Genomic DNA, 9,616 nt, shown 5'->3' with positions numbered 1-9,616 from the left:
ATATAATCCTACCACATTGACACAACTGAAGACATTTTATGACTTTTCTTGTATTCAAAGAAAAACTCTTCTTATTTCTGCAACGTTACAGCTCTCTGTTAACTTTCCTAGCATTAACGTTGACTCCCAGAGACTTAGGGATGACACAACATACAATAATCATTGGTTAGTCTAATCCCCAACACTATTAATGATACTCCATCATTCCTGTAGACAGGAGCCTAGCATTAAATGTCCTCTGAGGGATTCCACCTAACAGCCAATGGAAAGAGATGCAGAGACTCACAGCCAAATACTTGATGGAGCTCAGGAAGTCTTTGGAAGATTTGGGAGAAAAATTGAGGAACCTAAAGAGGACAGGGACTCCACAGAAAGACCAACAGAGTCAACTAACCTGGTTCTTTGGGGGCTCCCAGAGACTGAACTACCAATCAAAGAGTGAGTACAGGCTGGACCTAGATGTCCTTGCATATATATAGCAGATGATCGGCTTTGTCTTCACGCTGGTTCCCCGTGAATTGGAGCAGGGGCTATTCCTGGTCCTACCTGCCTGCCTGTTGATTCTGCATCCCTAAAATGGACAGCCTTGTATGGCCTCAATGGCAGAGGTTGTTCCAAGTCTCCCAACAACTGAATGTGTGAGGTGGGAGACTGGGGGGTAAAGGATGTGGCCAGGGAACCTCTAGGTTCCTGCCCTGAGTTCTTTGGATGATGAACTATGAAACTGAAACCAACTCGTTTCTCCTCTAGCTGCTTTTGATCATGATATTTTGATCACAACAATAAAAACTAAGACAACCATCATCTATGAGGTAGAATGAGGAGGATCAGAAGTTCAAGGTCATCTTCACCTGTGTAACAAGTGTCTGTCTGGGCTACAGCAGACACTATCTAAACAAACTAAAACAAAACCAGCAAGAAGAATCCCAACCTGGTTTGCAGCAATATTCCTCCCAGAATTCTTTCCAAGTCTCTTCTCTTCTTCCTCACTTTTCTCCCTTTTTCCTTACTTCAGAAACAGAATATCACTGTGTTGACCATTTTGGTCTCAAATTCTTGGACTCAAGTAAATGTGTGCCTCAGCTTCTCAAGTACGTGAGACCATAGATAGAAGGCATTGTGTTCTGCTCTTACTGTATGTCTTATTCTTAGTAAGATGCATATACCATCTTGAGTGGCAAACTAACTAATTCAACAGATAAACCTAGTCTACTGTCGCCCTTTTCAATCATGATTATATCATCTAGTATATGTTATAAATAATCAGCATTTTTCTATAATTATAGAAATGTTAATATACAATATGCCATCAAAGACCTTTCTCAAGTTTAACAATTATCTATTAGTTCATATCTTTTCACTTTAAAGAAACCTTTATACTGGGGGTACCATGCAGCCCGAGGGACAGAAAAAGCCTCAGACAACCCTGTCAGATGACACATGATACTGGCAGGGTTCAGCACTCCTGACATGATCCCAGACACCCAGAGGCCCTGGGGACCATAAGGATGAACAAGTGAGTAGTGGACAGACGGAAGAGACTGGGAGGCAGAAGGACATGAGGACAGTGAAGACAGGCAGAGCTGAAGACTCAAGAGTACTGAGGAGTAGCCTGATGTGAGTAGCTGGAGATGCCACCTAAAGCCATAGTGAGGCCCTAGCACGTGCTGCCTCCAAGGGTCATGTCTGGATCCTTATCCCGGAATCAGCACACAGTCTGCTACCCCTAAAGGCCAGCTGAACATTCCTGGACTAGGCTGCTGCCTGGGGCCATATTGATATCTAAGGGCTATGCAGAGCTGGCCTCATCCCTTGCCTGGCCATAATGGGAGACCTGGACCCACAGATATTAAGTGCAGAATAGCCAGCCCTGCATAGTAGGGCTGGCTGTGGTTGTGGGGAAAGGAGAAGGGGATAAGCCAACCAGAAAGGGAATGAGCATTGAAGAGATGGCCCTGCAAGTCATCTCTATGCAGTGGTGTGAATGAGGGAAGTGATACCCTCCCCTGGCCCCTTGCCACCTGCAGCCCTGGGATCATGAGAGTAGGAAAGCTGCCCCTGCCCTTACTAACTGTGGCACCTGGAGAGCAGGCCCTTCATCTTGCCTGGGCAGCCCAGTAGAGCTGGCTCTAGTTATAGGGATGGTGAATGATCCAGCTCCAGGGACATGAGAGCACGAGACCTGGCCCAGACCCTTACCTAATGCACCACTCGAAGAGCGGGCCCTGAACTTCATCTTGGCAGCACAATAGAGCTGGCCCTGATGTCATGGGTGTGTGGTGAGCTGCTCCAAGGGCTTGAGAATGGGAGGACTCGTTCTGTCCCTTACCAACTGAAGCACTGAGTGAGCTAGCTGGGGCAGTGCTGGAGAGCTCACCATGGTTGCGTGGGTGTGTGGGAGATGGTGGGCTGACCAGCGCAGCTACCACCCAGGCCCAGATCCAGGGCTTTGAGTTGGCTCACCCCAACATCTGCCCCATCTATGAACTGCTGGAGCATGTGAAGGAGCCAGACCCGCAGATCCAAACCTGTAGGATCTCCATGACGTGGAGCAACAACATGATTTCTGAGAGGAGTCCCAGTCAGGATCCAGTACTGATAGTGTAGCAGAAGCCAGAGGCCTTGAAGCAGACCAATGGCTCATTGCAACAAACATTCGCATGTAAAAATGTGTGGACAAGAGGGTATATACTGTGGGACTCAGTAGGATATACTGCAACTTCCACAACGAGATTTTTTTTCTTTTGGGGGGTGGTTGCAAGGGCAAAGAGCAGATACAAAAGAACAGGGAGGTGAATGGGATTGGGGTGCATGATGTGAAACAAAGAATCAATAAACAGTTAAAAAAAACCTTCGTACTCTAAATTTACCATTTTTATGTCATTTTGGTATATGTATTTTACATGTTTGTTAAATAATGGTTTCTACATTCTTTTCTATAGAATCAACATTGTGTACTCTAGTTCACAGCTTCGAGAAACCACCTGACGTTCTTCTTACACTTTCAGATTGCAGCCATGTTTTATGCTCTAGTATTCAGTTGTGTCAGCACTATTTCCCAGAGGTCACCCTAAGTAAATTCACAACAGCCGAGGAATTTCTCTCAGCAGCCTGTTGCTACAGGGCACATTAGTTAGGGATAGCTAAATTTTCTACGAACTGAGCCTCAGCATATATAATGGCTCACATATCGCAAGCTTATTTCTTGCCCACACAATACTGTCCCGAGATAGAGTGAACAGTGGAAAAGAATGGAAAGGAAGCTCTCACCTTATCGTGCAGAGACACAGAAGCATAAAGTTCTCAGAGTGTTGCACATAGTAGGTATTATGAGCCAGACCTAGACCAGACCTCACCTGCACTTCATGAGTTAAACCTCAGTCTTTTGAATACACACCCTATAACACAGGCTAAGGAATGCCATCCTACCATAGGGACAAACAGATATAGTTTGGTGAACAGACAGCCTGCCTCCAATTATAAATCTTGCTAACTACTTTTTAAAAAATATACATTATCTGGCCTCTTTTGTGTGGCACAAATAAAAGGTATATGAAGGCTGGTTAGAGCCCAGAATCATCCAGTTTGAAGCATTTTACTATATACATGCTGTGTCAGTATCTGTGCTAGAAAGCCAGTCTCTGGAGTATTGAAATATGGACTCGTTCAAAATGATCACTTGATTGCTTTGGAACACAGGTTTATGTATGCATTTATTAATTATTTTATTTTATTTTTTGGCTTTTCAGTATCCTTGTGTGGAAAACCAGCATGTACAGTTGGCCTTTGGTGCCCCGTGGGGCTTAGTTCCAGAGGCCCTCACAGGTACCAAAGTCTGGAGATTCTCAACTGTTTTACATAAAACAGCATAAGATTTGCATATAACCTATTCACATCCTCCTATGCACTTTAAATCATCTCTAGATTAACCATAATACCCTCTGCCATGGAAATGCTGTGTAAATATTGTTTGTATTGTTTGCCTAGGAAGGGCAATAAAAAATGCTATGCAAGGGTTCTATAGGAATCCTTCCATTTGCAAACATTGTCAGTCTTCAGTTTGTAACACAGTATATGCAGAGCCCTCAAATAAGGAGGGTCAACTGAATTGAAACTGCACCTCCTTTCTCTTAGGTGACCCTAAAAGACCCTATAATAGTTGTCACGCCTCATTTTGCCCCATGATGACTTTCTTGGAACAACCTAAGGTCAGTCACCTTTGCTCCTTTGCGGCTACTGGAGGCAGTGAGATAGAATCCTAAGAAGCAAAGTTGACAACCAGGCTGGTCCTATCTGGTGGTTTCTAGGGCTCTCTTCTTCATCTGTCTCTTCCTCTTAGCTGTGAATCAGTGTTTACACACTCTGAATCCATCATGTTTGGAAAATACCAACAAGGAAAAAAAGATTGTTTGTGGAGCAAAAATAATTGCTAAAGGCAAGTTTTTGTCTCTGGTTACTTAAAGCCATCTCCTTCTAACAGACTCTTTAACAAATGAATGGGCAACTTGGCTGGGAGTTTTGTTTGATTTATTTATTAGTTTTTTGTTTGTTTTATACACAGCAGAGTTCTCAAAGCTTGAGCCAGACAGATCACAATGGTATACACAATATCAAAATTGTTGGAAATGCTGATGGACGAAATAGAGGCATTTTGAAAGCCCATGATACTATCAATATGTCTACTAATTTTCCTAAGGTTGAGGAAGAAAATAAATCTTGACAAAAACATAAATAATTATGTACAGTATAGTTTCAGCAATGCTGTCTAAAACAAACCATTCCAACTATGTTTTATCTCATTAGAGTGGCTACAACAAAATGTCATAAGCTTTGGTTAGGAGACACTTAGAAGCAACAAAAATATACTTCTCACCACTCTGGAGGCTAAAACTCTGAGATCAAGAAAGCAGTCGACTTGTGGCTGGTAAGCATCCATTTTCTGTTTAATGGATATACCTTTCCATGGGTCTAAATATAGTAGGAGGATCTGACAATTCTCTTAGACAAATGCTGTTAGAGCATCAATCCCATTTACAAAGGTTCTGCCCTGTGATGTAACCAGTGCCAAGGGCCCTGCCTCCTGACTCTGCCACAGTGGTGACTGTGATCAACATACAAATTCAGGGAGCACAAACATTGACAACATACCAGTAAAAGGAATAACCAGCTAGACATGCATAAGGATCGTTGACGGTTTTCTTCATACACGCAGTTTATCTTAAGGAAACAATAGGCTAGGCATGGAAAGCATCAGTTTAGTTCATTTGTTTAATGACCTTGTACATAATAGGAAATTTCGGAAACCCTTGACTGTTCTTCAAGAAGACACTAGTGAAATGAACTGTAGTAAACATGTACGAAGAAGCATCTTAATCACTTCAAAAGGGATGCAAATTTATATAGTCTGGAACTTAAAGACATTAGCCAGTTACAGGAAATGATAAAAAGGAGGTTAATTAAACATAATATAATACCAATTAGGGAAGCTATGCTTATAATGGTACTAAAATATCCAAAAGGGCACTTACAGAATTGTGTAGCAGAGTAACTAGACAGGATTCTAAGGATTGTCAGAGTTATCATTTTAGCATCATCATTACACGCCTCCGAATCATTATCATCATCATTTGGGCAATCGCACCATGCATCAGACACTTAACTAGGCAATTTCCAAATCAGACCTCATTAGGCCCCTATGACAACTCCGTGTTAGATATCATTATGCAGACTTCAAACACTGAAGAAGTAAAGCACAGAGATGGAAGTTGGCCAGAGGCTCCATTAATGGACCATTGAGGTAGACTCAGGCTATTCCACCTAACCCAGAAGCTTCTACTCCCCCAAAACAGCTTCACTATGCAAAAATTAAATAATAATAATAATAATAATAATAGTAATAATAATAATAATAAAAACATTGCTGAGCCTCACTATAGCAAGGCATAGACTAAGCAGGTAGTATATAGTGAGATTTCTCAAGCAGACTTCTTCAACAATAATAGTTACCAGCCTGCTTATTGCTTGCCGGACCCTGAGCTTTGCTTTGACTGTCATGATTAACAACATTTGAGTGTCATAGGACTGTGTGAGAGGTATAATTATTACCCCACTTTACAAAAAGGGAAAAACTCCTGAGGCCCAAAGCAGAGCAGTCTCAAGGTTATGCAGTCTCAGGATTTTAAGAGTTTAGCTGCTCACACAGGTTCTGCAGTATCATTTTTACAAAAACAACAACAACAAAAAGAACCAGTGAATTGTCATGAGAAGTTCAAGAGACACGATGACTTAAAGACACAAGCTTGTCAGCTTTCTGACAGTAAGGAATATTTACTGGTGGTTTCCACAGCTACTCAAAGTGCATGAGGAACAAGCCATTCACTAAATGTCTGCTGAATGAATAAAGGAGGATATTGAAGGAGTGTTATGCTTCTTCCTAGGGAGACATGAACAAACATCTACTCAACCCAACATGGGGAACCAACCATGGACAAAAGTAGCAACTGCGCCATAGTCCACTGGTAATCCAGTCAGTTTACTGTCATTCACAAGGAGTGTAGTGAGGCTTCATAGATAACATGTCAGAACCATTACTGAAAAGAGGACTCACAAAAGCTGTGTTCTTGTACCCTCTGTGAAGTTTTCAGGTAGCGGAAAATAACATCTCTTTTTCTCCCAGTCTTTTCTCTCTCTTCTTTTCTTTCTCTCTTTCTCTTTTCTTTTATTGTTCTGAGACTTTGGGGAGGAGGCTTGTGAATCTTGATAATTTTCAGCTTTTTCAGACTTAGGTGGTTTACTTCTTGAGTCTCAGAGAGGGGCATGTGGCTGAAGATGCTATAGAAGATAATGTTGGGAAAGTTAAGGTTGGAGTCAAGTGATAAAGACCTTTGAATGGCAGACAAAGGACTGTGAGTTTCATTAGCAAACAAAAAGATATACTTTAGGAAATTTTTAACAGAAGGATAGTAAACAGGTAGGCATTAATCAACACTAGTAAGATGAAATGAACGTGAGAACAGAGGATCAATTAGGTATTAGCTTGAGGACCAAGAAGTGAGAAGAAAAGAAGACAGAAGCTATCAAGAGTATAGACTTACTAAAAGCTCTCCTTGAATCCACTGCAAGTAGATCATGGTGTTTTATTAAACATGGCTGTGAATTCTTTGGCAGGCCTGCCTCTGGGACAATAGGATTATTGTCCTTCTTCTTGAACACGAACAGGCTAGGTCTAAGCCTGTTTCAACTAACCAACTAAAGCAGAAGGGCAGGATGTGGCTTTCAAAGCTACATACTAGAAGTTCAGGTATTTTCTACCTTTCTAGGGACATGTTCAAGGTATGATTACCCTAAAATCTTGTTGCTAAAATTCCTTTCCTGGGACAGATGCCAAGCAACATCTACCCATCCTCCTGAGAGCCCAAAGACAAATTGAGGCAAGCTTCTACCAAAGGTGTATGTACCCCTCCCTCAATTAGCCCCATCCAAAAAGCCTTACATACCTGTAATCACGGCTTCCCTGTGGCCAAATAGATCGAGCTCGTGCTCCTGGTTTCACACACACACCCTTGCCAGGAAGTAGGGAGTGGCTGAATACTCAGGAAAGAACCCTGTGCTCTGTGCTATGTTCCCATGCCAGATGTGAACCATTAACCAACCTAACTGGGATGACTTTTTGAAAAGCAAGCACAGCAAACTGGAGATGGTGGGCTGCTTGGCTCAGGGAACAGTTATGCACAGCAGACCCCTGTTATAGAGAGAGCTCTGGTATAAACCCACAGCCACCTTCATAGCTGAACCCAGCCTTTTACCCTCCCTACCAATATAGGAGAATTGAGTTGAGCATCCCTCAGCTCTCCAAACCAGCTCATTTGGTGACTCTGTCTTCCAAGACTAATAGAAATAGAAACTTTGCTCAGCTAAGCCTTGCATGAATTCCTGACAAAATAACATGAGCTGTGTTTAAATTGCTTTAATTAAGCTTTGAGAGTAATTTGTTACATACATAGTTTTCAGAGAACAGAACAATTTTGAGAATTCAAGAGAGCATTAATTATGCCCCCAAAAAGAGCCTGATGAGACATGCTTCTCCTGTCTATTAGGTTTCTAAGATTCTGTTCATTAGCATAACACCAACATCCAACTCGGCATCAGCAAACCTTTACTGAATCAGTAAATCTGATCTGCTTCCTTTTCTTTTTCTTTCTAAAGACATTTTATTTTTTATTCAGAGAGAAAGAGAGGGAGTGAGAGAGAGGGAGGTGGGCATGCACCTGCCATAGTGTGTGGGGTGTGTGTGTGTGAGGAAGGAGGGAGGGAGAGAGAAAGAGAGAGAGAGAGAGAATCACTTCTGTGAAACTGGTTCCTATCTTTACCTGGGGACCCCTAGGTATCCAGGAAAGGAAGCAAACTGTGAAGAGATGAGAATAAAAACTTGGTTCAGATTGACTTCATCAACCTGGATAAAGATTTCTAAAGAGTCTGATGGCAGGCAGTTTATTTCCAACAAATTTAAACACAGTATAGTTAGGGGGAAAACATTTCCTTGTATAACACATTCTGTGGTGCATAAGGAAGCATGATTGCATCAAAACCCAACACAGGGAATATGTCATTTCTGCCAAGAGGATGAGTTCTGAGACAGGGTACCTGTATTAGCTTAAGCACATAGAGAAGGATCTGATGTGGTCTTGGTCATATAGATAGCATAGAGGTCATTAGGGCTATTAGCTACCTCTGGTTCTAGTTGTGGGAGCTTGGGGGACCCTCTAGCTATGCTTATAATGTAAAGATCATTTAGACTACTAGATATCTCTGGTCCTGGTTGTGGGAGCTTGGGGAGCGCCTGGTTATAAAGGTCATTTTGATTACTGGCTACCTCTGGCCCTGGTTGTAGAAGTTTGATATAGCCTCGACCAACAGCTAATCCAGATCACCAGGCTATAAATCATTTCCGATTCCCAGCTTTCTGGGAAAATGGGTTATATAGCTTTGAAAGAAAAATCCTGGGTGCAGAGAACCATGCAGTTGGCTTGGCCTAGCTGCCTTGAAAGGCATGCAACACAGGTTTTTCAGGTTAGTCTCCATTGCTCCAAGGCACAATGTACCTTCCAGTTCCTGAGAGACTTATGCCTTCCCTCAGGCAGTGAAGCACTCACTCTACCTGTCTTTGTATGTTCCCTCCGATATCAAGGAAGCATGGAAACTCAGCAGGACTGTTGGTCTTAGACATTAATCTTCTGTACCCTGTATAGCTTGCAAACATCCTTGTGTACTGGCAGCCACAACTGCATTTGTCCTGGAAATTCCTATCATATTCTATTTCTGACAAAAAGTCTGACTGCTCTCAGTAAAAACGTCACAGTCTCAATCTATGGTCCCCACAACAAAACATGGTTTGTTTTCTCATGGCCATATCTGGTGACCTTTGCAACGTATGGCTTCTCTGAAGATCTGTGGGCAGAAGATCTTCATGCTGTGGTCCAATAAGTGGGTTGCAGGAATCAAATGTTGGATCATCAGGCTTGTCCAGAAATACCTCTAACTACATCTGGCTTGTTTCTTTCTTATTAATATGCACCTGCTCTAAAGTTAACATTTTTTTCTTAATACAAAAGAATGA

Source organism: Rattus norvegicus, chromosome 5 (genome assembly GCF_036323735.1).
Source record: "Rattus norvegicus strain BN/NHsdMcwi chromosome 5, GRCr8, whole genome shotgun sequence".
Lineage (NCBI taxonomy): Eukaryota > Metazoa > Chordata > Mammalia > Rodentia > Muridae > Rattus > Rattus norvegicus.
The sequence above is the reverse complement of the archived record's forward strand: the minus strand, read 5'-3'. Positions refer to the sequence as shown.